This window comes from Cyanistes caeruleus, chromosome 18 (genome assembly GCF_971803275.1).
Source record: "Cyanistes caeruleus chromosome 18, bCyaCae1.hap1.1, whole genome shotgun sequence".
Lineage (NCBI taxonomy): Eukaryota > Metazoa > Chordata > Aves > Passeriformes > Paridae > Cyanistes > Cyanistes caeruleus.
The window spans coordinates 6,924,871-6,951,771 of NC_141718.1; the positions used below are offsets into that span (position 1 = coordinate 6,924,871).

Genomic DNA, 26,901 nt, shown 5'->3' on the forward strand with positions numbered 1-26,901 from the left:
ACACAGCAACCCTGCAAAATCCTGCTCTACAAACTGCTTTGAAATCTGCACTGTCCTGCAGGGAGTTAAGGACCTGCTTAGAGTCAGTCTGCACTTACTGACATATGTGAAGGCCCAGGACAGAGGTTCTGATGTACTTGTAAAGGATTATGCTGTATTAGTGCAGCAGCACTGGAAATGCCCAGCTCTTCATTTGCACCTCAAAGGGAAGGCATTCAGTGCACACTGATCTGGGGTACACACAGGCTGGACTTCAGAGCACACGGGTAACGTTTTTGTATGAGGAAAAGGATGATGCTGACAGCAAAGTGAGGCAGTAGGTCTTCATGGCACTTCAAGTGTCTAATGGGCTGTGAGCAGCATCACTCCAAGCAGCAGTGAATGCTCTGGTGCCTCAGGAAAGGAGCCAATTCCCAGTGTTTGGGCAAATCACAGCAGATTCTAGGTGCAGGCACATGGAGTGAGGACACAAATCCAGAGACAAACACCTTTTGTTTGTTTTTTCAGTCCCGGACTTTGCAAAACCTAAAATGCCATACAAGCTGGAAGAGGCAAGGACAAGTGTAATCCAGGGCTTCTCAGATGTGCATCAACCTTTTATCAGTACCATGCTGGGCAGCTGGAAATGAACCCTGCTTTTTCCAGTAGCCAGTAAGAGAGCTGAGTGTATGGGTGGTGTTTGGGTCATGACAGAAGAGAAGGACAATAAGGAGTAACTGCAGAATAACCACAGCAGGAGAGACACTAGTTGCCCTGTCACACTGGAAGTTTTAAATCCACTTGGTTAGAAAAAGAAGGAACTGCTGCTACTCAGTAGCATTCCTTTGCAGTTCTGTCTGCATACAGCTGGCCACCAGCATTGCTGCACTGCAACAGCTGAGCGACTTCCAGCCCATTCCAAAGGTCACAAAAGCAAATCATCAAGCCATAGAAACCTTGATAAATGGGAAATCAGAGAATTGTCTCCAAAAGATGCTGTACGAACCAATAATTCATAACACAGCAGAGTTCTCAGTGCACGAGGCTGCACTGCCCTGTCTGTGCTCCCATGTGCACCACTTCCAGCAATAATGAGTCCAGCTGTCCAGTGTTCAGAGAGGGCACAAGATAATTCACAGGGTCTGAAAGGGACGCACACGCTACATGAGCTGAGTTTTTCTGAGTATTTTTGAAAACACCATGTGGAATGCCAATATGTGCTTCTAATTTGCAAACATCAGAACTATAAAATGAATGTCACACCAACTACAGTAGTGCTAAAAAGGACAGCCCCTCATCCTGAGTCCACTAGAGCCCATTCCCTTGATTAACAAAGAACACAGTTTATTTGGTCACCACTAGTGACTCTCATGACCTCCCACACCTCTCAGCAATCAGTAACACAAGTTTTTGTTGGATAGATGGAATTGCATTTGCCAGATCCCAAGATGGGAAAAAAACACAGGATAGCCCCTCCCTGGCTGAAAGACGTTCTCCTGTTTCTCTATTATTTTCATCCTTGTCAATTCACATATGAATCCAGCAATGTGGAAAGCTAAGATGGGCTGCTGCTACAGAGTTGCTTTTAAAAACAAGTTTAAATTATCAGCAGCCTACTTCAGACACACTTGAGGTGATCCTAGCTACTGGCATTCAAGGATTTGTACACTTGCTCAATATATTCCCCAACCACAGACTGGCAGAACTTCTAGTACACATTCAGCATTTGAATTCATGAGATAGTGGTGTAGTGGAAACAAGGCAGCTCATTTTAAGTATGTGGTGATGAGAGAGAGAGAGAGAAACAAGTAAAGAAATATTATGATATAAAGAGGGAGGTGGTGACATCAGTGAAAAGACTGTCTATATTACCCTTGTTGAAAAGTTAATTTGATTTTTTAGATATTCGTTTTCCACATGAGCTCAGTAGAAAGAAATTAAACTTCACAAGATACCATCCCTTTACAGCTAGTGGAGCAATTACCTGACTAAAAGACAGCGTCTATTAGATTAAAGGATGTGCCACTTAAATTAACAATGAGCCAATATGCATAAGAAACATTCAGTGTGAGCTCTGAACTCTGTGATCATGTCCTCGGTGGATTAGCAGAGAACGGGGTAACATGATGTGCTTTCAAAGTTGCAGGGGAAAAGAAGAAAAGCAGGGAATGCCAGCAGAGACAGCCCAGGTGTCTGAGGTTGATCCTGGGCAGGCTGGGTGTCCTGGTGTCAGGGTGCAGCCATGGGGCTGCATCAGGGAGAGAGCTGCCCTGCTAAAACACTGCTCTGAAAAGAGCTGGAGGGACTGCCTGGGGGAGTGGGCATTGCCAGGGAATATCCCACCAGAGGATCTCATCCCTCTCCCACATGTGCCACTCCTCCATGAACCAGCAGCGAGATGCCAGCTGGCCCTGTCAGGGATGTTCCATGACCAGAGCTGGAAGGACAGGCCAGGCCATCCACTGCAGGTGAGGTCTGACACTGCCTCCACAACCCAGGTGTTTGGCAGGGCAAATGCACCAATGTACCAAATGTACCAATGCACCAAATGCACCAATGCACCAAATGTACCAATCCACCAAATGTACCAATGCACCAAATGTACCAATGCACCAAATGTACCAATGCACCAAATGTACCAAATGCACCAAATGCACCAATGCACCGATGTACCAAATGCACCTATGTACCCAATACATAGCTGGCTCTGACAGATGTGCCACCTGCTCTTTGCAGCACTGGGGCACTACAGAGACTTGGACAAAGGAGGGGCAGGAAAATACTGTCAGGTGGGTGATAACAGTTATATTTCTTCCACAACTGGAAAACACTGTTCAGGAAATTTACAACTAATTGAAACCAGAGGTTCTTGCAGACTTGTCTGGATCTTGTATTGCCTTTGAAATCTGGAAACAATACCTGACAATGGCCTGAATAACATGCTTCAGAGCTGCTACACAAGGTTGTTCATCTATGCAATCTCTTGCTTATGTGGGAAAGGAAACCAGTTCCAATCTGAACTCTCTTGTTTCAAGATTTCTAGACACATAGTGCAGCAAAATTACTGCAGTTATTGCAAGCTTCCCCTGTGTGAACCAAAATGATTAGGAACTTCATATTTTATATAAGAGATAAACAAAACAAAGAGATAGAGGCACCTCTATTGCAAACAGATATAGAAGACAGGGTAGAAAGTGTAAACATTCTCATATATCAAGTACTGGAGCAAATATGTAATAAAACAAAAGCCTCGCTTAGAATCTCATGTTTAATTTCCCTCTGGAATATCCTTTTGAAGGGGCTTTATGGAAACCTGAACTGGGAGCATGACATTTATATACCTCATTCTCACTACACTGAAAAAGAACATTTGCATAGCAGGTATAAAGGCACCCTAATATATTAAGATTTTTAGCAGGGAATAAAAAAATCAAAATTATTTTAGCTGATTTAAGAAAAATATAAGAGACCTTCATTTTTCAACATAAAAACTTTGCATTTGGAAAGAACATGCTCCTGTGGCCACCTGCTTTGGGATGTTTTACCCCTTCTCAAGTCACCAGCTGGTACCAGTCACCTTTTGAAACTGGACATCAGAGGAGAATCACCAGTGATTCAGCAAACAGTATTTTGCAAACACCCTTAATCATAAACTGGAACAGATGTAACAATTCTAGCCAAGGTAACAAAACAGACCAGGACACACCATCCTGTTCAGTCCCCTGCTACCACAGGCACCACGTGCACCACCTCTCCTGGCCATGCATTGTTCTGAAACCCAGCGACACATTTTTATACCCCACATCTCTTCCCTGCAGAGTGGATGCCAGCAACAGCAGGACAGAACTAGGGTCCTCCTAAATTGCTTCCCAGCCCTTTTCTGCCAGAGGTGTGGGACTGTTTTGGGCCCAAGGACAGAGCTGAAAAATCCTCATTTCTCCCAGCAGAGGGTAGTGGGACACATGAGCCTGCAAGCAAATGTGTAAGATTATATTGCAAGCAAGAGATATACATAGTTCAAACAAAACCAAGGGTGCAAAACCACAACTCCACTGCCTAACCCAGTGAAAATATTATAAAACTAAACACATTCCTCTATTTGCATTCATCAAATGAAGAAACACATCAAACTCAGTTTGTTCTCATTATCTCCATCCTTCCCCAGCAACAACATCATCTTCATTCCCCTTTCTAATTTTGGGAAGGACACCCCCAGGCAGCAGCAGAGTCAAAAGAGCCTTTTTCTAAACATCTCTACTAGAAATCTGCCTTCTTCTTCCCTCTGTGGAACTATTCTCCTTTCCTTGGATCTCCTCGACTTTCAGGCACTGTTTCATCTTCTCTCCCTCCTACTGTCCTGTTCTAAATCAAATGACTGAGCAGTCCCACACGTCCTCCTGCAGCAGAGCAACAAGGTGCAGTTGCTGCTTTACTCTGAGTGTGTGGCCACTCAAAGGCATTCTCAGGTGCCTCCACCAGTCTGGAAGGCCACAGGCAGAGCTGCACACAGATTTCCCAGGCTCAGGGCAAAGGTGACACAGGCAGAGGACTCATGGCTGTTCCCATGCAGTCTCTCAGCAGATACCAAGAAGAATCACTAAGGGAGGAGAGTCACAGCCTTGTCAAACTATTAAATCACTGTCCCAAGATTCCCCTGCCTGCACATCAGTGACTGAAACATCTCTGCTTACCATCTAACAGGATTAGGGCGGGCTTCTGGAGGCAGCTTCTCCTGCAGGGAAAATCTTATTACAGAACCCATCAAAAACCAAAATGCTTTTGGGGAGCAATAAAAACCTAAAACAAACCACAGTGACTGTCACATTAACAGTAATTATTTTTTATTTAAATGATGAAACCTAGCAGCATCACCACCTTAGGTCTAAGTGTCTCTGTCAGCTTGGACAAAATATAAAGCGAGTCTTCCAATATTTGTGCTGGTGCACAGGCATTCAATTCAGGTTGACAGAAAACAAAATTACTTTCTTAGAAAACATCCTGTGAGGAGATAGCATCTTAATTACAGAGACAGGGAAGTGGCATTTAGCCTGGTATACAGATTTGTTTCTTGCCAATTCCACTCCAAAGTGCACAAGCTGAGGATCCCCCCAGCAGCCACAGAGGTGGAGCAAGTGTCACTGCTTTACTTTTGTATTATTGACTATATCCCCACACTCAGAACTTTTGATGGCAGAAGAGCAGCTTGCTCACACAGTGCAGTGGACACAGGGTAGCTGTTTTCCCTATTAATACCTCACTGTTCACTAAAAGCCCATGGGTTTTGCCTTTTTGGGGTGCATTTCTTTGGAAGAGTCACAGCGTAACCAGAAAAGGTACAATTATGTGCTGGATATGATGAACCAAAACCCTTCCAATTCTTTGGCCATAATTCAGGAACATAAGCTAATTACAATTACCTGAGATGCATTAACAAAGTTTAATACTCCCAAGTCAAAATGGCACAATTAGCAGCTCCCATACCAAAACAGAAGACTATGGAAATGACATGTGTGCCACCATCTGCTAACAATATGTAATAGGCAAACCAATTCAGGGATGGAAAAGAAAAGAAAAATAAAAAAAGACACAGTTTCTTGACGAATCTTGTTCTCATTTCCAAGAATCAAAGTGAATATTCAGCTTAAACATTACACTTTCCAGATTCCCAGCTGGGACCAGAATGAGGATCATCAAGCATTTTATGATTTAACTGCTGAGAAATTTCCAGGCCAAATTTTCAAGCAAGAGGTCTGGCTACAGATCTGAACTGTGGGATATTTGGTCTGTGAAGTTCTGTCCTTGCTTCCAGTGGCAATAGCTTGCATTAGTATGTGTACTTTTTAAATACCCAGCTGCTCCTGAACTTTGTTAAGTTCTTAAATTGTGCTTTTTTCCCTTGATTTAATTTAAAGAGCAGGGACCATCATTCTGCTTTTCAGAAAAAAATGATCACTTCTTGCTGAACAGCTGATACAGTGTAATGAAAATAATTTACTCTTCAATTTTTCTGAATGAATCCCTTATCCCTCCTGTCGTTCCTTCCTTGAATATTTCCTGAAAGTCATAAACTACCAGCAAACAAATTTTGGCTTATACTAGAAAACTTCTTTAACTCTAGGATACCTCACTGCCCTTTACATTCCTCTTCAACAGCAGATGAGACTGCCACAATGGATAGGGGAAGTGTGGAGCTGCACATCACAGGAGAACGGCCAGAGACACAAAAGCAAAGCTTGCTAAGATAAAATTTTGCCATCATCTCCTTTGACTGGGGGAAAAAAAACCCACCAGGAAATCAGAGTAATCAGAAGATCCAAGTATGGAGCTGCAATTCATACTCTAAGGAAAACTGAAGAAAACTTGTGCTTTCTGAAATTGTAGTACAGTGCACCTGATTCCACAGGGCAAGAACAAGGTAGAAATGAACCATGATTCTGGGAAGTTAAATCCCCAAAGTACCCTTTGGTGAATATGAAAACCAATTTATTTTTCAGAGCCAGAAGAGTGGCTTTTTTATGTTTTAATTCCAGGATGCACATTTGAGTCATCCAGGTAATATTTTTCTCACTTATTCACTGGACTAAAAACAGGCTCTTGCTTATTTACCTGAAAAAGCATAGTCAGGTAGTTTGAGTGACCCAGTTGGGGGTTATTTTTTTCACAATTTATATATTCCACAATTCAGCACATTTTTTTCCTCTGGAAATACCTCACTTTTAGCATTAACTTCAGCCATTTTGTTTTCCATTTAAAACAATACAAAGATATGTCAATAAAAATTAACTGGAAAATGCTGTAGACCATCCCAAGAGAATTTCACCAACTAGGGACAGAGTTTTACTAAAAGAATGGCTGAAATTAGTGAGATTCTCAGCAACAGACTTGTACATCCTTAAACAAGAGATTTACACTGCTGCAGGTTGGGCATGGAGATGCAGATGAGGAGTGGGGCCCATCGCCTTCCTCATCCTCTGTCACAAAAGCCCTCCCAAAGCTTCTTTCTTGTGATATTAATTCTGTCATGCTTACAGGCCTGCTTCCACACACTACAGAGAGGAAAAGAGCCTTTAACATTGTTTATGCCTTGGACATAAGTGACACACTTATTTTATCAGTTCTTCAACATCTGCTGTTCAACAATAAACAGAGATATCAGCAGGTTGTTTTGTTTTTGTTTTTTTACAATACCAGATCCATCTGCCATACAGCAGTTTAACTCTGTATTTAGCTTCCAAAGCATCATATTCTCTCTTCTCCCTCCCCATGACAGCTCAAGGCAAACCACAGTCCCTGGGACATCTGGAGGCTGTGGTTTGACTGCATCCTTTCCTGCCATGAATAAAAGCAATCAGCTTTGCTGAATTAATAATTATTTAGGAATTGTTAATATTTCTGAATTGCAAGACTCCATGCTTGCAAAGGCTGTAGAGAACACAGCTCTCCTTCAGGTTATTAGAAAGAAAAGCTCCACATTAGTTGTCTTAACTGTGCAAGATGAGAAAATGCATCTGCCTTGTTTCTTTAGTAACTGCTATGCAGCAGCTCCTTTGGTATTCCTTGCTTCTCTCAAATTCATATAACCATGGCTTAGTTTCCCAGGGACTTTTTGTGTATGTTGGAAAAAAACAAGGTAGAGAGAATGATATGGTTATGCTAAAGATACAGTAAACACAGCCAGCAAGAAAATGTAAGTATCCTCATTCTGAATAGGAACAGATGCCAAGAAAACAGAACCCTGCCTTGAACTGGAAATGTTTTCAATTATTCACAATTTGTGCCAGTGAAACAAAAAAGGGGTTAAAGTGAATTCAGAACATCCTAACAGATGTAGAAAAAGCAGAGCCTGTGCAGAGGGTGTGCTCCCACTGGAGCTCCTATGCCAGTGCTCCAGACACCGAGGGGCCTCTCGCCATCCGTGCAGTTCAACCATTCCTTCGGAGAAGTCAACCTGGGTGTGCACTTCTGGCAGAAGGGCTGCCTGGGCAGAGGGAAGAGCAGCCAAGGAGAACAGGTTCCCTTTCTGCCAGGAGTTTGTTTCCTATGTGTTTGATCCGACTCCGAGCCCTCGCCTGCACAAGCACTCGGGTGTTGAATTGTTCAAATTACACAGTCTTGTGTTGCTCATTTACAACAGCACAGCCAGTGACAAAGAAAAGAACTTAAAGTGCTCAGCGCCCTTCAAAAAGGAAGAAAGCCCGTGGTGACAGGCTGGAGAATGCGTGACTTGTTTTTCCACCACCCCATGATGCACACACACACACCACATGGAGTTCGGGAAGCTCCAGAATCGTCTGCACACAGGCTCACAGCTGTCTGCAAGACAGTTAAACCTCCAGCTCCCCCTCCCCGAGTTAGGAGCACAAAGCACGAAAAGCAGAACCTCTCTGGAACATCTCTCTTGCAAATTGTTGTAATTTCCCATCTGTCTTCAGCTTGGATGACTTTGCCAGGTCCACAGGGGACAATTTCCAGCATTCGTTTTGGATTAAGGGTTCCTACACTGTGACTCAGGAGCCAGAGTAAATGACCTGCAGCTGCCTGACAGAGCCATGTCAAATGGTGAAAGTGCTAGTCCCAAGGGGCTCTGCTAGTGGGTCCTAAGTGAGTTAAAATCCAGCAGTTACCACCCGATCTCAAATTATAGGAACCAATGACTGTGTCAAGTTGATTTGCAGACTGATAACAGTGTGAAAGATTGTTGGATAACCTCCATCAGAAAGGACAGGGTTTGTTCAGGCTTTTTTCTTTTTATCTAGCAAAGTTGTTGGCTGAACCAATTCAATTAATTTTTTTTCTACTAGTGAAATCTATTGTTCGTCATTTGCTTTTATGCTGAAAACTACTTCTAACACCACACCTTGCTTTGTGTGCAAACAATATTACAAACAGTTGTGTTTGGCTTGACACCTAGTCTAACTGCAGTGTGACTTCACAGAAGTTCACAAAGACAAACAGGCATAATAAGAATAGCATCTCCTGGATCAAAAAATGTTTTCAGAAAGGACACATTCATTTTCTCATTATTTCTCTGGAAACTTCTGAGTTTTGGAAATTTCTGTTTTTTTCGGTAGACACAAAGTCCTTCTAGTGAATAGGAAAAACATGTTTTACCTTTGTCTTTAATGATGGCATTTTGAATATATACTCAGTAAAAGCCAACACTACCATACTGGATTACTGTACCTTCCCCTCCATTTTCAGTTTCCATACAGTCACATTTTAGCCAACCAGTGTTGTTGTCTCCAGCACTATATGGACTTTCCTGCACTGTAACACTCACAAGTTAAGGCCAGGCTGTGAGAATCACCTTGAAATATTTTGCTCTTTAAGCATCCCATCTCTGCAGAGTGGATACACCCTCACAAGTGGATGCTGCCAGCCAGTATTGGGTAATTAACTGCAGTCTGGTAGAAAAATTGTATTAGCACAGCCAAGCCTAACATCGATCTACCAGGTCAGTGCAAATCTGCAATGCAGATGCAGAAGCCTATTTAGTCAGTTTGCTTAAGTATTTTAATTTCAGTAACTGAAGCAAGTCTACCAGTCTGCTGCTCACTTCCACACTGGCAGATCCTTAACTCTTGGTCACTGAGTGCTCTGTGTTGAAACCCCCATGTTTGAAACAGGGGCAATGCCTGTAGCATGTGCAGACTGCTCAGAGACTCAGACACAGCAACTAAATAAGCATAAAGAAACACAGTGCTATGGGTATTATAATAATGTAGTTCTGCCTCATGTCCTGCCACTACAGCCGTGTGAGAGGAAAATGGGTCAAATAAAGATACACCCTCAAATTTCAGGTACTTCTAGTTATGTCCTGTCTTAATGTGGTTGCAAACTCTGGCTCCTCAAAGCTCTGGCAACCACTTGCTGCAACTCCTCTGTGTCAGACTCTACTCCATATTCTCATTTAAGCCAATTACAATGTGGACTTTGCAATTCACTGATAATATAAAACAGACTAAGAGACTAACATGTTGCCTAAGCACACAGGAAGACAATTTTTCCTCGGTATAAGTGCATCTCTTCCTTCTGATCAAAGATCTGACAGGAACAGGACTGTAGTACAAGCACAGGAATCAAAAAAATATCTTCCAGCACAGCTGGAGCTGAGCACCAGCTGGAGCCACCCTCGAGCCTGGTAAAAATGACAGACAGAAGCCTCAAACCTTTGCCTTCTAGAGATGGGCAGCAACACTGTCACCAACATCCTGCTGTATCAGCTGGCCCTGTCTACAGAGCAGCATACAGAAAGGAAAGCAGGACTTCTACAGCTTTTCCTACAACTTCCATTTGCATCAAGGAGTGAACTAGTTAAACCTCTGCCAGCTGATAAATTCTGTTCAGGAACCAAGTAAGCATTTTGAAAAAGGTTTGAATGCAGTTGCCTGGGGAAAATGCAGGAAACTTATGTGACCCACTTATATTGCTAATCAGAAGCCTCGTCCTAGCAGATGGTGAGATGGTTCATAAGGACAGCCAGAGAAACTTCAGGGTAAAGCTCTGCACAGAAATATTCTGCCATTCATTGTCTCCAACTTTCATGTAGCATCACAACTCTTCTGGGGTTTTGACTACCAAGGATACTAAATCTTCCTCATGCAATTCCTCTAACTTTTGATTTGAACTTCTTACCTTAAATGGAGCTTTTTCTTAGCTCTGGAAAACTTTGCATACTAATAACGTGTCAGGAATACTCCCTGTGCATAAAGAATTTACATACTATGCAGCAAGAACTTCTTGTAATTGTTTCATTCTGACCAGAAAGAAGGCTCAGAAAGAAGCCCCTGATGGCTCGTAAGTGGCAGCAATGGTAAAGTAGGAGTAAAATGCTGCAGCCATGAAAGAGAAAAATAATGTAGTTGAATCATGAAGTAGATGCTTGGAACATATGTCAAGGCCAGATCAAAACAGCCAATTGTTGCTATTATCTACTTAATCTTCTGTTGTGTGGAAAAGGGAGTTAGGAAATTCTTTTCGGCCAACGCGTCTGTCTAAGCCAATGCCCAAGGCAAATAATGCTCTAAACAATAAGGCATTTTGTTTAACTCTGCAGTAAATATTAAATTTGCAAAGACAGCTGTTTGGTTGCAGTCTCCTCCTGCAATTTCCAGTCAATGTTTCATATTTACACAAATGCATAACTGTACATAATCCCCCCACCCTCAAGTTTCAGCTCCTCGAGGGAGCAGGCAAGAGTGGAAACTGGGGCTTAGAAGTTTAATCCTTGAAACAAAAAATTAGGCTGCTTCCTTGAGAGCTGCCACATGTTGTCTGTTTGAAAAAGTGACATTTGTGAATTTTTACTTTAGAGCTATTGAAATCTTTTCAAGATTATCAATCACAGAACAGTTTCACTGCAGAAGGATCTCTAGTAGTAGAAAGAATTGACAGGAGCAGCTCCTGTCACATGTGAACTTGGAACAACCACAGGTCAGGCCAGTAATCTTTAACCTTTGGTTTCAGAGGAGCCTGACATTGACAAATTACCAGCAGCACCTGACTATACCATGAAGTGGTTCCTGATCTTTTAGCAGCTGTATTATTCATACAGAAGATTAACATTATTGTTTGCCCTATTGTTTGATTGTGAAAAGCTAATAAATCAACTTTGGCTGAAAAAGGTACATGCAAATCCATGCTATTATGCTGAAGATATCAGTAAAACAAGCCAAATCCAAAACCAGAAATCTTAGTTGAAAAGGAACTACTCTGAAGTTACACCTACCTTCCTCTATACCCAGTGAAGTTCTAGCATCTGTCCACTGGGAACACAATATTCATAGGTTATAATATAGACTGTAGAAAGACAGAAACATGTAAATTTAAAATATTTAATAACCCTCAAAATGCAGAGTTCTGGAAGCTCACAAGTCTTTGCCAAGCAGTTATCCATTCTTATCACACCAAACTCTGCTAAACTTTCCATTCCAAGACCATCAGAGTCCCCTGAATAAAGATGAACAGATGTGGTTATTTGCAGATACAGGAGCAGACAAAGCCCCTCCACCATAAGCACTCCCACCCATGACCAGATTTCTGCATGATGGCTCAGAACACCAGGGATGCTCATCCAGTCACTGCTGAAAACTATGAGAATAAAGAAGCTGTGAACCATTCTTCTGGAAAAAAAAGTAATTTTTTTCCTATACGGTTCAATGCAAGGCACAAGTCCTTGTGTTTAGTGGGATGAATACAAATCTTTAACTTTGATTTGGATCCTCTGCCATTTTCTTTTAGAAGCTAACTTGCATATGGCCACACTAAGGCTAGAATAAATACATTCTAATGTAACCACAGACCATCCATGGACTGGATCTACCACACAAAAACTCAGGTGTCTGATGTGCTATTGAAACTGCAGATGCTTAAAATGTTAAAGGAGGAAAAAGGAGGAAAAGCACGTGAGTCCCAGTATAGCTCTTATACCCAGGTGCATTTTGCTTTCCCTTCCCCTCTTCCTCACCAGGCACACAGCCCAAGCATTGCCAAGTGTGCTCTCCCAGTTTGGTTTCCTGGGAGTCTCTACTGGCTGCTCATCAAGCCAAATGTTCACTTTGCTATCAACATAGCCAGGGGGCTTAGAGATGCCCGCCAACCCTTGTTCAACCAGTGTTTCTGTTTTACAACATGTCATGCTTGGTGATATTGAAAGGAAAAGCCAATAAAAGGAAAAATTAATCTTGTGATTAAACAAAACACTTTGGATTGCTGGCTGCTGACACTGGCACCAAGCCACCTTCTTCGAGGACAGAATAGAACCTGCCTGCTGTCTTCACCAACAAAAGGATTTTTACAAAATAAGAGTGTCTTGCTATGAATGAGCAAAATGAGCAGCTTGGCAAATGGACCTGGCCGATCCTCAATTACAGCTTTGTTCAAGAACAAACTTAAAGATGATATAGCTCACGTGATCCTGCTCTTGCAGAATTTCTGCATGCCATGTAAATTACATCTAAATTCACAAAATACAGAATTTACAGCAAATTTGTGAAACAATAAGAGTTTGGAAATCTGTTTTTAAGGTATTTGTATGTGTCAATGCAGTGTACAGTTTAGAAATCAGAATCCTCAGGACTTGCTAAGCACCTGCTCCCTCAAAAGCAGGCTTATGTGCCATTGAAAGATTTGTGCTGGCCCTTTGGAAAGGGATTAATCCTTTTCAACTAAGAATATTTGCATAAGGTACAGTGTTAGTTATAACAAAGTCCTCTGTGATGCTTGCAGAAAATGTAGTTTTTGTCATCAATTCCACAATGTTCATTTTTATTCTGGCAAATGCTAAAATTTAATTTAAACACTGTTCAGTAGGTCTCTCTTAGACAAATTCAGATATGCAAATAAACTTAATGAAAACAAAACATCTCATAAGCACAGTCAAATCAGAACATGCTTCTGACTGGCTTCTCACCAGAGCTTTGCTATTGGACACAAACTCTATACTATAAACAGCAGGGGCTGGGTTTGTAATTTATAAATGGAATGCCCCCACTTCCAGTCCTGCCCTCCCTGTTTCCACACATTGTTCAGGTAACCATAAAATCTCATCAATTTATACATTAATATTCTCTTAAAGTTGAACAGCACAAGCACTGGAGAGTCCTTCCTGGTCCAAAAGCTAATCAAAGCAGGGCAATAAAGCTGGTGAAGGGTCCAGAACACAAGTCCTATCAGGAGTGGCTGAGGGGAATTTAGAGTTGCTTAGCTTGGAGGAAAAGATGCCAAGGGGAGACCCTCAGGAAGAAGAAAGGCCATAAAGTTGCACCAAGGAAGGTTTAAGTTGGATATCAGAAAACATTTCTTCACTGAAGGGGTTGTCAAGCTTTGGAACAGGCTGCCCAGGGCAGTGGCTGAGTCAGCACCCCTGGAGGCATTAAAGGTGTAGATGTGGCACTTGGGGACATGGTATAGTGGTGACTTGGCAGTGCTAGGTTAAGTGTTGGACTCAATGAGCTGAAAGATCCTTCCCAAATTCTATTATCTATATTTCAATCTACAGCAAATCACGTGAGTGACCAATATAACTTCACCACCAGAACCATCAACACCATCTTCACACAAAAACATTTAAAATGTTATTAAATCCAACCCCCAAACACTGTAAAAACTATCATTTTTTATTTCAATATAGTTGCTGATGTTACAGTGTACCCATTAGTCTTGGCAGGACCAAGGCCTTTCAGTGGATCAGTGATGAATGTCACTTCTTATAAACCAGCTTTCTAAAAACTAGTTCCATCCAGCAGCTGTACAGCTGTCTCCCAACAAATGTGATGACAAAGTTGCTTCCCAGTAATAAATGGTAAAGATACCACCGCTTCCCAAAACAAATGCTATCTCTATGAAAACCTCTCTTTTTTTTTTTTTTTTTTTATGATCTTCAGCCATTCCTAAATTTATCACAGTAGACACTGGGAAGTCTTACTGAGAGGCAAGTTTATGAAGGCATAAATAAATCGATCAGAAGAAACCTTTGACCAAATCCTTAATGATGAATAGCAAAATATCAGTTTCTGGAATCAATGTCTCCAACTTGAAATGGTTATGGCAGACAAAAATGGTTCAGAGACACAAATCCCATAATCTGACATGGAGTAGAACCTGCCTGTTTGTGTACTTCCCCTACTGAAGGAACTGTAAGAAGCTTTTCTTCAGCTCACCAGGCAGGAAAAATCATGTGTTGATAGAAAAGTTGTGCTACCTAATGCTATGAATCTATGAAGGTGATGAATAGCCCAAATCTTAATGCAGCTGGTGAGAAGATGCTGTCAGATCATTAAGCAGAGCCAGGTGATTTGTCAGTGTTCAAAGACGCAGAATTTCCTATCTTCCACTTCTTCCCTCAGGCTCCTTGCACATGCACACATCCTCCAAAACCATCTTTCATTACAGCCTGAAAATCATATTTTATCTTCTCTTCACCCAACTCACAAATCTGCCAGGTTTCCACAGATGATTTTCAGCTCAGTCTCTCCTTTCTCACTGAGACTAGGTCTGAGCACAAACCTTTATTAGCAAGTTTAGGCTAACAAACTGCATTGTGATTATCATGTCCACTGTTCTAAGGAAATTCTTTGCTGCTGCAGCAGCTGAATGCGTGTGGGCTTTTTTTTTCCCACTCTTGTAGCTACAGACAATAAGTACTGCTGATGTGTGCTTTTTACAGAGTAGCACATTTATATTAGATTAATTCTAAAACCTATTTTATCAGATTAGTTTAATTAGCTTGGATTTCACATCTGTTCTGTAAAACATACTAAAAATCTGTCTCCAGTTTAAGTTCTGGGAGAAAAAGCAGTGAATTCACAAATGTATCCTAACAGAGACATAAAGCTCCTCCTAAAGAAAAACCCAGAAGCGAGAGGCACCAAGGCAACAAGACAAATGGAAGGAGTAAAAGCACAGATAAGCATGAGGAAAGCTCCTCCAGTAACACTCTACCACGACCAGTGTGGGCACAACTTTGTTAAGCAGCACTGCAAGATGACTTTGAATTTTTCACTCATGTAAGCAATCCTGCTTGGGTCAGAACGACTGAGCAACCTGGCAGGGATGTTCATGGTTTAGTCCCACAGACATGGGTAAGAAGATAATTGGAGCATTCTCCAAGTTGCTGACAGGGTGGATGCTCTTCTGACTTAACCATAATGCTTTAACTGAAACATCTCACTGGACATAAGAGGAATGGACACAAATACAGTGTGAGAAAAACACCATACAGCACAAGTGTTTTTCACACTTGTGCAACTAGGATAATTTATAGTGAACATAACCCTGAACATGGAGGTTTCAATTATGACACACAGTAAAACAGATACCTTTACATTCTTAAAGCAAACAAACTTTTGACTGGTTGAAAGGTGAAAGCTGGAGACACAGGAGCCTCATTTTTTGGTCTCAGCTGACTGCCTTCCTGTAACTCAGCAGCAGGTCTGCCCAGAATTAATCTTACTTTGCAAATGCTCCACAACACAGACTGGATGGACTTCAGGACAGTCAAAAAAAGCTCACGTGGAAATTGCTTTTGTTTGCTCAACACTTCATTTTCAGGCCACTTGTCATCCCGGTATTAACAATGCCATGGCAATTCTACTGTGGAACAAATTACTTATAAATATGGATTTCCAAAACTGAAATGCTTAGGTGAAAAAACAACAGAGACGCAAACCCACAAGTTAGGATCATGTTTAAGACTGGTTGCAAAACGTGACTTTACTGACAACTCTTCTTAACATGTCTATAAATTTCATATATAAGAAATATGCATTTAGACAATGACAAAAGCAGCATTAGAAGACTCGAATGCAAGTCTCAGAAATGTAAATAGAGTATTTTATTATTGCACTACATTTTCAGGCTGCATAAATAAGTGTACATATATTGGTGGCTGTACTAAGCCACTCTGACAACTATGACTTTATTGTGGCAACAAAATGCCAAGAAATCCCTGGAGATTTAGCAATATTTTCTGACACCACAATCCTGCAGCTATCTCCACAAGCAATTAATTTAAAATGCTGCACTGCCTCCTGCTACATTCCAGAGAGTTCCATCAGGCAATTCAGCCTGCCTAAGAAAAACACTGACAATGCAGAACCAGTGACTGACAGCTGCCAATCAGCTCTAACCCACCACAACCTCCTGAAATGGTTCAGATAGGCTGGTAAGAGAAACACTACACTGTATTACCCCAAAGATGTCAAGAATATCTTCCAAATAGGTTTGTCTTCCTTAAAAGGAAAGTTACATTCTTCAAGGGGCAAATAAATACAGTTGTGGAAGATGCCAGGTTGCTTTACAGTTTCTATGCCAACCCTCTCATCACCACAGAGAGAGAAACTGGGCCATGCTGTGGGGAGCATGGCAGCAGCCACCAAGAACATCCAAAGGGGAGATGCTCAGCTGAGTCCAGTCAGGCACACAGTCTGTTGCTATCAACTTCTTGCTCAGCTGGAGGAGAGGGAGGCTTGCAACTGGCTGAGATGCACCAATGCTGGCATAAAAATACACCCTGGGAAGGGAACAGAAAGGATATAGATGTTTCCCAGGGAATAAGGCAAAAAAACCCAGTTAAAACTGGGATGCCTTGCATTAAGCGTGTAAAGGAACAATAACTGAAAGAAGAGAGAGATATATAGGAGAGAGCAGTGAGGCCAAAGTACAGAAGACAGAAAGGAAAGAAAGGTAAAGGAGGTGGCAGAAAGTGCTGGAAGAAAACAATAAGCTTGTTTTCCACATCAGTGACATATTGGAGCCAGTGTAGGTAATTTTTGTTCCAGCATCAGCTTTGGGGAAGACAATCCTTCCACCTTTATTCCCTCCAGTGTGATGCTGCTCAATCAGGCAGAGTTAAAATCTCTGCTACAGAAGGACTATTGGCAACCAACTAAGCTTGTCCTTAGAATAAAGCAGTGAGCTGAACATTGAAAGACCCGGCATTACACAAGACAGGTCATTGAACACTGCTAAGAAACCTTGTACATCCTCAAGCTCAAAGCTACCAAGGGTACTTCCACAGTAAATTCATAGCATTTTAGTGGTCAAGTCAGAAGCATGTAGCCTCTAGCTCTTAGAGGTAGTTCATACAGAAGACAATGACTGGTTGCAAATTTTGGCTTCTCTGTTTTGGGGAGCGTTTTCTTGCCTAGTTTTGGCTCTGTGTCCACTATGAGCTGGGTTAAGCCTAAACAGTAGATAGCTCTGCTTTGTCATGCCAGAGCTGGAGTTCACAGAGGTACTGCCTGTATGTGTGTGACAGCCTCTTCCTTGCTGTCTTTAACTGTTCAAACAATTCCTGTGTGTACCAAAGGACATGTCCTATGCAGTAATCTAAGACACAGCAATTGATTTTAACACATTCTTTAGGATTATGTCTGTTTTCATCACGCTTTTCTATTACAAGCAAAATTACTTTCTAGAACTATTGAAGGACCTGGCATCAAATAAAGCAGAACCTAAATTCCTACCTGGAGGGTCCATGCTGCAGCATTTGTAGACTTAATCAAAAGGCAAAGTTTGCTGATAGACAGCCAGACTTGTAAACTTTGTTTGCTCAGGCTGTACCAGAAGCATCCAGCACTAACACAATTCTAGCAAACATAGAATCATTTGTTCTGCCTGACAAAGGTCACCAGACATCAGCTTCAATCTCCCACTGAAGTTCCTTTACCAAATTCTGCTTTCAGCGGCAGAACCAAAGCTGGTTCACAATGAGCTGGGCCCCCTTTTTTATAATAAGCAGTCAGGAACATTATGTGTTTTTTATACTCTGCAATTTTAAATTTACAGGGTATAATCCTGAAAACTAGGATTAAGTTTCATATGCTTTGAATTCACATGATCTCATTACAGGATGAGATGATTCTAGACAGACTCTGCACAACAGCATGGTGAATGTACTCAGGGGCCCAGCATGTGACAACTACACACGTAACTCAGCAATTCTGCTTGGAAAGGAGGGGTTGTAAAATTTTACTCAAAGAACCTTTTGATTTTAGTCTTAGTCTTTTGGCTAACTTGCAAATTCTGAACACTAAAGTAGCCTGCCATTTAGCAACAACTCCCCTTAAAGCTCTTAGGTTTTATTTCAGGGCACAAAAAAGTTAGAGAGTTTTAAATAACTTTAAACTGCTCTCTTTCACTATGGCAAGGTATCAACTTGCTCTTACCTTGCAGCAGGATTTGCAAGGTAACAGCAGGTTGATACCTTGTCTAATTCGCAAATGCAGAGTTATGTGGCTTGTGTGTCTAATTTATATATGGACATTTCCAATGTTCAAAGGGGAAAATGTGATTTAAGTATGTGATTGTCTGCCAAGTTCCTGAAACAATCACAGATGTTTCATATATGTCTGACTTAAGAGGGCTGACTGCTGAAACCTAGACTTATCCAAACCACTACAAATTCCTCTACAAGCAATTTGTCTAGAGGCAAAGGACAAAATCCAGATTTATGGACCATGACACAAACTTATAAATCTTTGCTCTTAGTTTACAATTTAAAAAACATTTAAATATGAAGTTTGTCAGTCGAAGTAGCTTTTGGTCCTTTAATCCTGAGTTCCAGTTTAATGGAGCAGAAGCAGCACTTCTGTTTCCCTACCTTAATGAGCCTTTAGTTTTGTACAGCACCAGTGTCTGCAGCATGAACACAAGTAACCTGCAGAATTCTGGAAATGCAGCTGCCACCTCCACCATGGAGAACAGCAAGGATGAGAAACCTTTTGTCCACAGCCTCACCAGTGGGAGGAAGAGCCTCAGGGTTCCCTGCAGAAGGCACTGCTTTTGAGACAGCAGCTATTGCTTCTACATCCTCCTGAGGAGGTTGCCTGGCATGGAAGGAGCAGACAGGCTCCTGAAAACCCACCTGCCCAACACACAGAGTCTGTGGTGTGTGTCAGTGTCACTCTGCTGAGGATGGGGCTTGGTTTTTCAAAAAGCTTGTCTTGATAACAGTGGAGCAACTCCAGAACTGCCTAATGTTCAGTTTCTGTTCTAGATTAAGTTGCCCTCAAGTCATTGTTGCTGGAAAATTAAAAAAAAAACAACAAAGAACCTATCTTCAGTTTTATCTAATTTACCGAGCTTCAACAATTTTGGGTGACTAAACATTAAATTTTCAATCTGTGACAAATGACTTTTGCAGTTAATTTTTTAACAAGCAAAAGAAAACCACTTCTTTCCCAGTTAAAATCCAGTAACTTAATCTTTATGATACTAATGGTGAGGATGTTTGAGGCCTAAAATTTGGCAGGGTGTTGCCACTGATTTCTTCAAACCGAAACTTTTAATCATATATTATCCCAATTTTTAAAATAGCTTTAGCTGGTTCAAAACACCATTTTTTCAGTGAATGAGCCATTCAAAAATCCTAATCAGGGACCCATTTTACTAGAAGCTGTATAAACACAGCTGCTAGAAAGGCTCTGGTACAGATTGCAACATAATGGTTTGAATTCTGTTTGGAGAAGAACCTCACAGTGGCAACTTAAACATGTCAAACACTCTTCTGTAGCCCCAAAAAGTAATGTGATATGGTTTGATTAAAAATAAACCATAACAAGTGAAATATAATACTGAAATACAAAGAGCAGAAGGTGGAGACAGAGCAACCATGATGTAAGCTTATGAGAATTTGCTCTTGAAGAACAACATGAGTAAAAGAGGAAGAAGAGGAGCTGACAAGGAAAAACAGCTCTGAGGAAAGAGAAGTAAAAACAACCTGAGGCAAAACCAGAGCCAAGGAGGCCACCTGAAAGTTACTCTGCCTGTGAGAACACTGCCAGCCCTGGCTATCAAAGCATCCGAGGAACCACTAATCCTGAAGGGAGGCTTCCTGGATATAGGACTAACGTGGAAGACTCTTCATATTGTATTCTGCTTCAGTCAGGTAATTTTCTTTCAAAAGAATTCACTGCTTTCAGGGTTCAGGAGAAATCCATTTTGAAGCAGGTGGAAAACAGCAAGAGAGCTGCTCCAGGTAGCTGCTTCCACAGACTCTTCTGGATGCTGCAGGAAAAGAACAAATACAGGTTATACACAGTTTGCAGTGGTTTTACCGAGTGGGGTGGGGAATGTGAAGTTGTTTGGTTTATTTGCTCAACGCTCTCAGTTGCAGCTACAGAGAGCTATAATCCCTGCAGTCATTTTATTGTGTCACAGAAACATATGTTTGAGGTAGTCTGGCTGGGATTTATTCAGTATATATAACAGCAGCAAGGAGTTTTCAAAAAGGGGTTTGTGGTTGGATTGATGGACATGTAATCACTTTGGAAGGCAAGATGAATCACTCAAACTAGAGGGGTGAAGCAAAAATACACACTGAATTCCCTTCAGCCAAGGAAACAAAAGAATAAATTATCACATTCTACATGAACTGGGTAAAAAAAAAAAGGACCAGAAAATTTTCCAAGACAACTGACTTCAAAGAGTATTTGAATTTCATATTCAAAGGATTTCTAGGAAGAATCTTTTTGGAATGGATGTGAAATTTGTAATAACTCACTACACAGCTTACCTTCTTGCTGGTACTTGAATTCTTATTCCTAGGAGAAGAGAGGAACAGATCAGTGTTGAATCACCAGGCTGAAGCTAGGGGTGTTCTTAAGAGAATTTTCAAAAAGATCTACTTACCAAACTCTGTGCCTCTCAGGTGAGGGAAGTTCCTGTAATTTGAGTTCTTTTGATCATCTTCAATTTAAAAAAAAAAAAAAAAAAAAGAGAAAGAAAAAAAAAGAGGAAAAAAAAGATAAAAAAGGGGGCTGCATTCTCAGATTGCAAATGCTGGAGTTACCCACTTGAAAAATCAGTGTTGGCTGCTGTAGATGAAATTGGCTATGGCAAAGAAAATCATGTTGCATAGCAGATGACTTAAATCTCTTCTCAGGCCCACCTGTACTATACAAAGAGAGTGTTGCATTCAATTCAATAACCAGGCTGGGCTGCCTGAGCTTTTCCTTGGGTATTTCTGCTGGTTCCTTAAACTCATCAGCTCTTTTGACCGGACAATTTTGTACAGAATAAATGGTTCCTTCAAAAAATCCCATTATAGACTACAGCTTTTCCCCCCAAGATTCTACTTCTGCTGAAGTCTATGCCTTCTCTTGGACTTTCCCTACTGGCAAGGCAACAGATCATTGCTGTCCTTTGGATTGTTTTTGCTTGCTTGTTTATAGGAAGAGGTCTGCACTTCCTAATAGGCTGTACCTGTGAGAGATTTGCCCAAGTAGCAAAATCACTCCCAAGAAAACAGTTCTTAACCATACTACTTAATAATGATCTTTGGGATGTACTGCCTGAACTGTGGATTTCGGCATGTTGACTCATAAAATGTTTCCATGAAATAGAGATTTTGTTCTTATTATGAAGATACTTCTTGCTGGGAACGATCTTGATGCTCATTTCCTTTATGCAGAGATTGCTGATTTGGGGAGGGAGACGAGGATAGCCAAGGAGAGCTCCAGAGGTCAAAGCAAGGAAAGGAGACAGGTCACTTGGTAGGGTAACTACTGATCCCTGTATTCTGCTGCAATATTCGATTTGTACATCAGGCACTGCATTAAGAAATACGACACAAAAGCCACAAACTGTATCGTGTTTAATTCTGGCAACCTAATTGAGCTACAAAGTCCAAGCCCAGTAGGAGGAAACCTCTACAATATGTTTGACATATGTTTGTTTATGTTATGTATATGTTTGTATGTTTATGCAGCCCCTCCCTGTAAGGTCACCCATAGACTCCAGTACTTGAGTGCATAGCTCACCGAGTTCAGATTTGGAAGGTATTCACAATCCTGACAGAGGATCTTATTTCTTCCACAGCAGTTTCTCAGATTCTCTCACAGGACACAGGATAAGATGATTTCAGGCATAAATTGACTACAGGAAAGTTCAATGTGTTTATTTTGCAGCTTTATGAAGAAAACACTGATGGATTTTCAATGCCTTATCACATCTCTTCCATGGCCATGTGGCTGACATTACTTTGGACCTTTAAGCAAAGAAAACTTTCAACTCAACTAGCAGATATGATCCAATAAATGTTTTTTGGTGACCTCACAGGACTGCTTACATGTCAACTAAATATCCGTTATTACTGATAAATTCTTATCTGGGGTTGAACGCAATTAAGATTTTTGTTGATTATACAAAACCTTGGAGACCTCTTAACTTTGAGCAGTGTGATTATTCCAACTGACACAAATCAGTTTTCTTGAGCCTGTACGGAAATCCTTCTGGGATGGGTGTTAAGTTAGTCAGAAGTGTTTGATTCACAGTTGTGGAAGCTGAGGACTTTGCCTTCGCCAGTGCACTGAAATACAGTCTAAGTTCAAGTCTCTATACTTGCTGCAACAATTTGTCCTTCCTATCCATTTTTTTTCGCTAGTAGAGTCTTTGCAATGCCTTCTCAATCTCTGAGATTGAGCTGCTACACTTTAACAGACAATGCAAGCAATACTCAAGCCAGTAACTTAGATACGATGGGACCGCTTTGCTAACAGGATTTTTCAGGAGGGTAATGGAGATATTTGTTACAGTCTCTAACTCTTGAAGTTAAACCTATGAGTTAAAACTCTCTCTTAACTTCTCTGATTCTCAGCCTCTGACAGCACACCCAAAAGTATTAGGGGTGTACGGTACGATACTACAAGTGGAGAAGACAAAACTGTGTGGCCACAGTCAAGTGCCTTTCTATTTCCATAAAATGGACAGAACCTTGTCTGATTGATTCCTTAAAAAACCGACCTAAGGAATTAGCTAAAAGATGAAGTTATACTACCTTCTGAAATACAATAATAAAGTTGCAGGTGGGACATAGACTGTGTCAAGTTTTGATTTTTCCTCATTTAAATTCTCTTACCAAATATAATTAAAACATTGTTCAGGTTGCACTTATCTATTTTTCACAGTAGAATACAAACACAAATGTAAATTATCTCACAGTTCTCAGTATTATCTTAAGATGGAGCTTAAGACGTCCTTTCTAATTATACCTTTGATTATCTTAGGTTTTGATTATTAACAGGAAAGTTATTTTTGGAGAAGTAAATGTTTATTTCCAAATTAAAAAGACAAAACACGTTACTACTAAACAAATTGCTTTTCTCAGAAATCAAATTCTCCCCACCAAAACTAGACTGACTCTTGAATAACCTCTTACATTGAGACCCCAGCAATAACCAGAGATAAACTGACCACTGTCACAGCACAGAAAGGGTCAAGTTTCAAGCCTTATTTACTACCTCGTTTCACAAACAGAGAAGGGAAGCACTAAGGATATTAAAATACTTATCAAGTATGAAGGTAATAGGAGTACATCCTCATAAAATGTTGTGGGCCAGCTCCCACAGCTGGGATTTAGCTTTTATGTTGGAAGATCTTGGTTCAAACCCACAAACTCTTTTGGGGTCACTGCATAAGTGCTTTAGGTTTCCAAAGATAAGTAAAAGATCATGTTCATGGTCTGTTCTCCTTAATAAATAACAGTAATAACATGAATCATTCTCCCTTTTCTGAGTCAAAGCTTCCCAGAATCATTCCAAACTTCCCCCCTCCAGCCTTATTTTCTAATAGAAATCCCTAGTAAAGTAAAATGAGGAAATTCAGTGCTTGTTTGCAAGAAGTATTCCCTCCCACAGAGCAAGCACTTTTCCATCCTTGGAAAAACACTGCTTCCCAAAATGGGGCACTGCATTACATCAATATTCCTGTAGATGAACAGGCAGAGGCATGAATTCCCCTTGTTTCTGGAGGGCAGAGCAGCCCCCAGGGTGATAAAAAATTCTGAGCCAGCAGGTGTCTATTCCCAGCTCAGGATCACCCCAGGTATCTGGTGACAGAAGTGCTGGAGCTGTGCTGCTCTCTGGCAGGGAACTGTGCAGGCCAATTCCCTGCCAAGTCTGCTCCACACAGGCACACACAGTCAGTCTCCTGGGAAACCTCTTCCTGCTTCAGTTCTCATAGCATTTGAAACTCTTAATGGAGTATTCGACTCAGTCTTAACATAATCAGATCAATCAGATGAAGATGTAGAAAATGGTTACCAAGTACTATTAATTTCAGTGTTTCCTCTGGCAGAAACAAAAATAAGTTCTGGTAAGGCTGAAGATGTCAGGGAAGAAACATCCCCAAAGGATGAAAGAAACTGGAATCACAAAGGCAAACACATGGTAGAGAATCAGAAAATCCTCCACTGGGTTCCAACTCCTAAATTAACAGTATTCTGACGCACACGGGGGAAAGACAGCAGTGAGACAATCTGGTTGTTCCCTTTATGAGATGAAAACAATCTCTTCTCCTTGCTCAACCTTTCACAATAATCCCATGAGGAATTGCTCCAGCCAGACTCACACAGCGCCAGCACACCCAGCCAGCCAGACTGCATGGGGCAGGTTTTCCCCACCAGCAAAGTGGGGGTTTCTCCCGTGTCCAAAGGGTCAGTCCACAGCCTCCCAGCTCTTCCAGGGACTGGAGTGCATGGCGAAGGCACAACTGTCAGACCTCCAAAAACACCTGCAGGACTCCATGGCTTGTGGGAAGGGGAGGAAGGTTATCTTTTGATGGTAGAAAAGAAATGCAAATTTTAATTGCTATATAGGCAGTGCCTAGCACGTGTGAGCAGGGATGATAAGGAAAATACCTCTAGCAGTTCAAATTGGGTTTTAAAGAGAAAGGGTTTAATCCATTTCTAATTAAGTCCCACAAAGTAGTGAATTGACACTCTAAGTGTATGCATGCAAAAACAGCTGAGAAGAGAAGCTGAGTAACTCCTCTCAGCACAAGTTAGATCACTTCTGCAATCTATAACTCATCTACCAACAGCAGTCATCGTGCCAAAACTCCACGTGGCCACTTCGAACTGGAAAAGAAGCCAAAAGCGGAGGACAGGCGTCCAAAGGGAACACAAAAGCAGATTCCAGCAGCTTTGCTTACGGGCTCTATTCACGCTGCTTAACCCCACACAATGCAGCCTGGCAGCCCTTGCCTGACCAAATTAGAAGTGTGTCCTTAATGAGTCTGACAGCTCAGGAAGCTGCCATTCACCAAGCAGTCGATGAGACTTCCCTGCTGCCAGCCCAGGTGACAGACCTGTCCTGCTCACACATGGCCACTTCCTTACAGGCAGGCTTGTGACCTGTTACAGAGGGTTGTGATTCTGGATTTTTACAATGGTGTTTTCAGTTTACAGAAAACTACAGTCTTAAGCCAAAGGGCAGAGAAAGAAGCCAAATCCTCCTAGATTTGCTGAAATTACTTCTGCCCATAGAACCGCTCAATAAAAAGACACAGAAAGGGACTACCTCTTCATTGATCTCCACTAAAGAACTAGCCTGACATTGATCCTGCAGCTCAGCCAGCAGCTGTCCAGGACTCTGGCAGCCAAACACCATCGTGTTCTTCCTCAGGGAAGCAGCCTTGTTGCTTGGTCTGATGTTTTTTTGCAAGGACCTCCATCCTTCCACCCACTCCAGTTCCAATCTCCAGTGTCAGACACTAAAAATAAGAGCCTTCTTACAAGCATTTCCAACCAAAAAAGAACTGATTGGTAGATCTGAGCTTTCTCTGAGCCTTCCTGACCTTGAATTTTTTGATGGACACAGGATTCAAGATGGGCTAGCACCACACTACTGAACTTCAAATATGAGCTGTGAAGATGCTCGGATAGAGTTGTTCAATATTTATTTACAAAGTTTAGTCTCCTGCTGCATGATGTTCTATAGATTCAGAATTCTGTGGTCTACTTCTATTCACCTCTTTCCTCACTAGTGTGTATTCAAGGGCTCTCACAAGCAAAATTTTCATAAAAACAGAACAATCAGCCTAAAGGACACTTCAAGATAAACTCTTACAAACCTCCCTAAATGTTTACAGTGCAAATTACCATGGAAAGCTTTCTTCTCTAAATTAGAATTCAGCTGAGTTGATCCCTAAAGCAGTTCAGACAGAGAGTGTAACCCTGAGGTTTTTCCTAAGCTTCAATCTACAGCTGGCTCTTTCACTGCAAGATGGAGTGTTATGATACTGTGCTGCAGATTCAAAAGCAGGATACAGGGCATAAGGTACACATTCAAAGCGCCTGCAAGGATCAAACATAAAAGATACAGAGCACAGTGCTGCTTTCAGAGATATGAAAGATAATGATGATATTTGTTCTATGTTAAATTAAAATCTTCCAATATCAGATCAGCAGCCACAAGACTTGTGAATGCTTTAGAGACACTTTACTCACACTCTACACTTTGGTAGGCAATTGCCAAAGCAAGGAAACCTCAGCTATCCCAAACTGCAGCCTCTTTAACCTGGATTAGTTAAGCTGCTTTCCAGCCTGTGGTTCTTTCCTCATTATTCAAGCACAGACAGGAGGAAGGTGCAAAATTTCAAGCAGGTTGGAGGCTGAAATAGCGCACTGAAATCCGTAGTGAC

At 41.4% G+C, this 26,901-nt stretch overlaps 1 protein-coding gene across 21 annotated transcripts in view; it reads right to left on the minus strand.

Moving 5' to 3' along the window:
* The window catches only part of ZDHHC8 (zDHHC palmitoyltransferase 8), a 116,279-nt gene that overhangs the window by 31,765 nt on the left and 57,613 nt on the right, over positions 1 to 26,901 (minus strand). For 2 of the 21 annotated variants that reach the window (XM_086856190.1, XM_086856192.1), the window contains exons 2-4: positions 21,112 to 21,168; positions 20,996 to 21,023; positions 20,231 to 20,487 (exon numbers count right to left, since the gene is read on the minus strand). The exons of 17 other annotated variants lie outside the window; for them this stretch is intronic. The gene's annotated coding sequence lies outside the window, so the exon portion shown is untranslated. Of the gene's footprint in view, positions 1 to 19,345; positions 19,504 to 20,230; positions 20,488 to 20,995; positions 21,024 to 21,111; positions 21,169 to 26,901 lie in introns of all 21 variants that reach the window. 2 more of the 21 variants (XM_086856191.1, XM_086856189.1) reach the window with 2 other exon arrangements.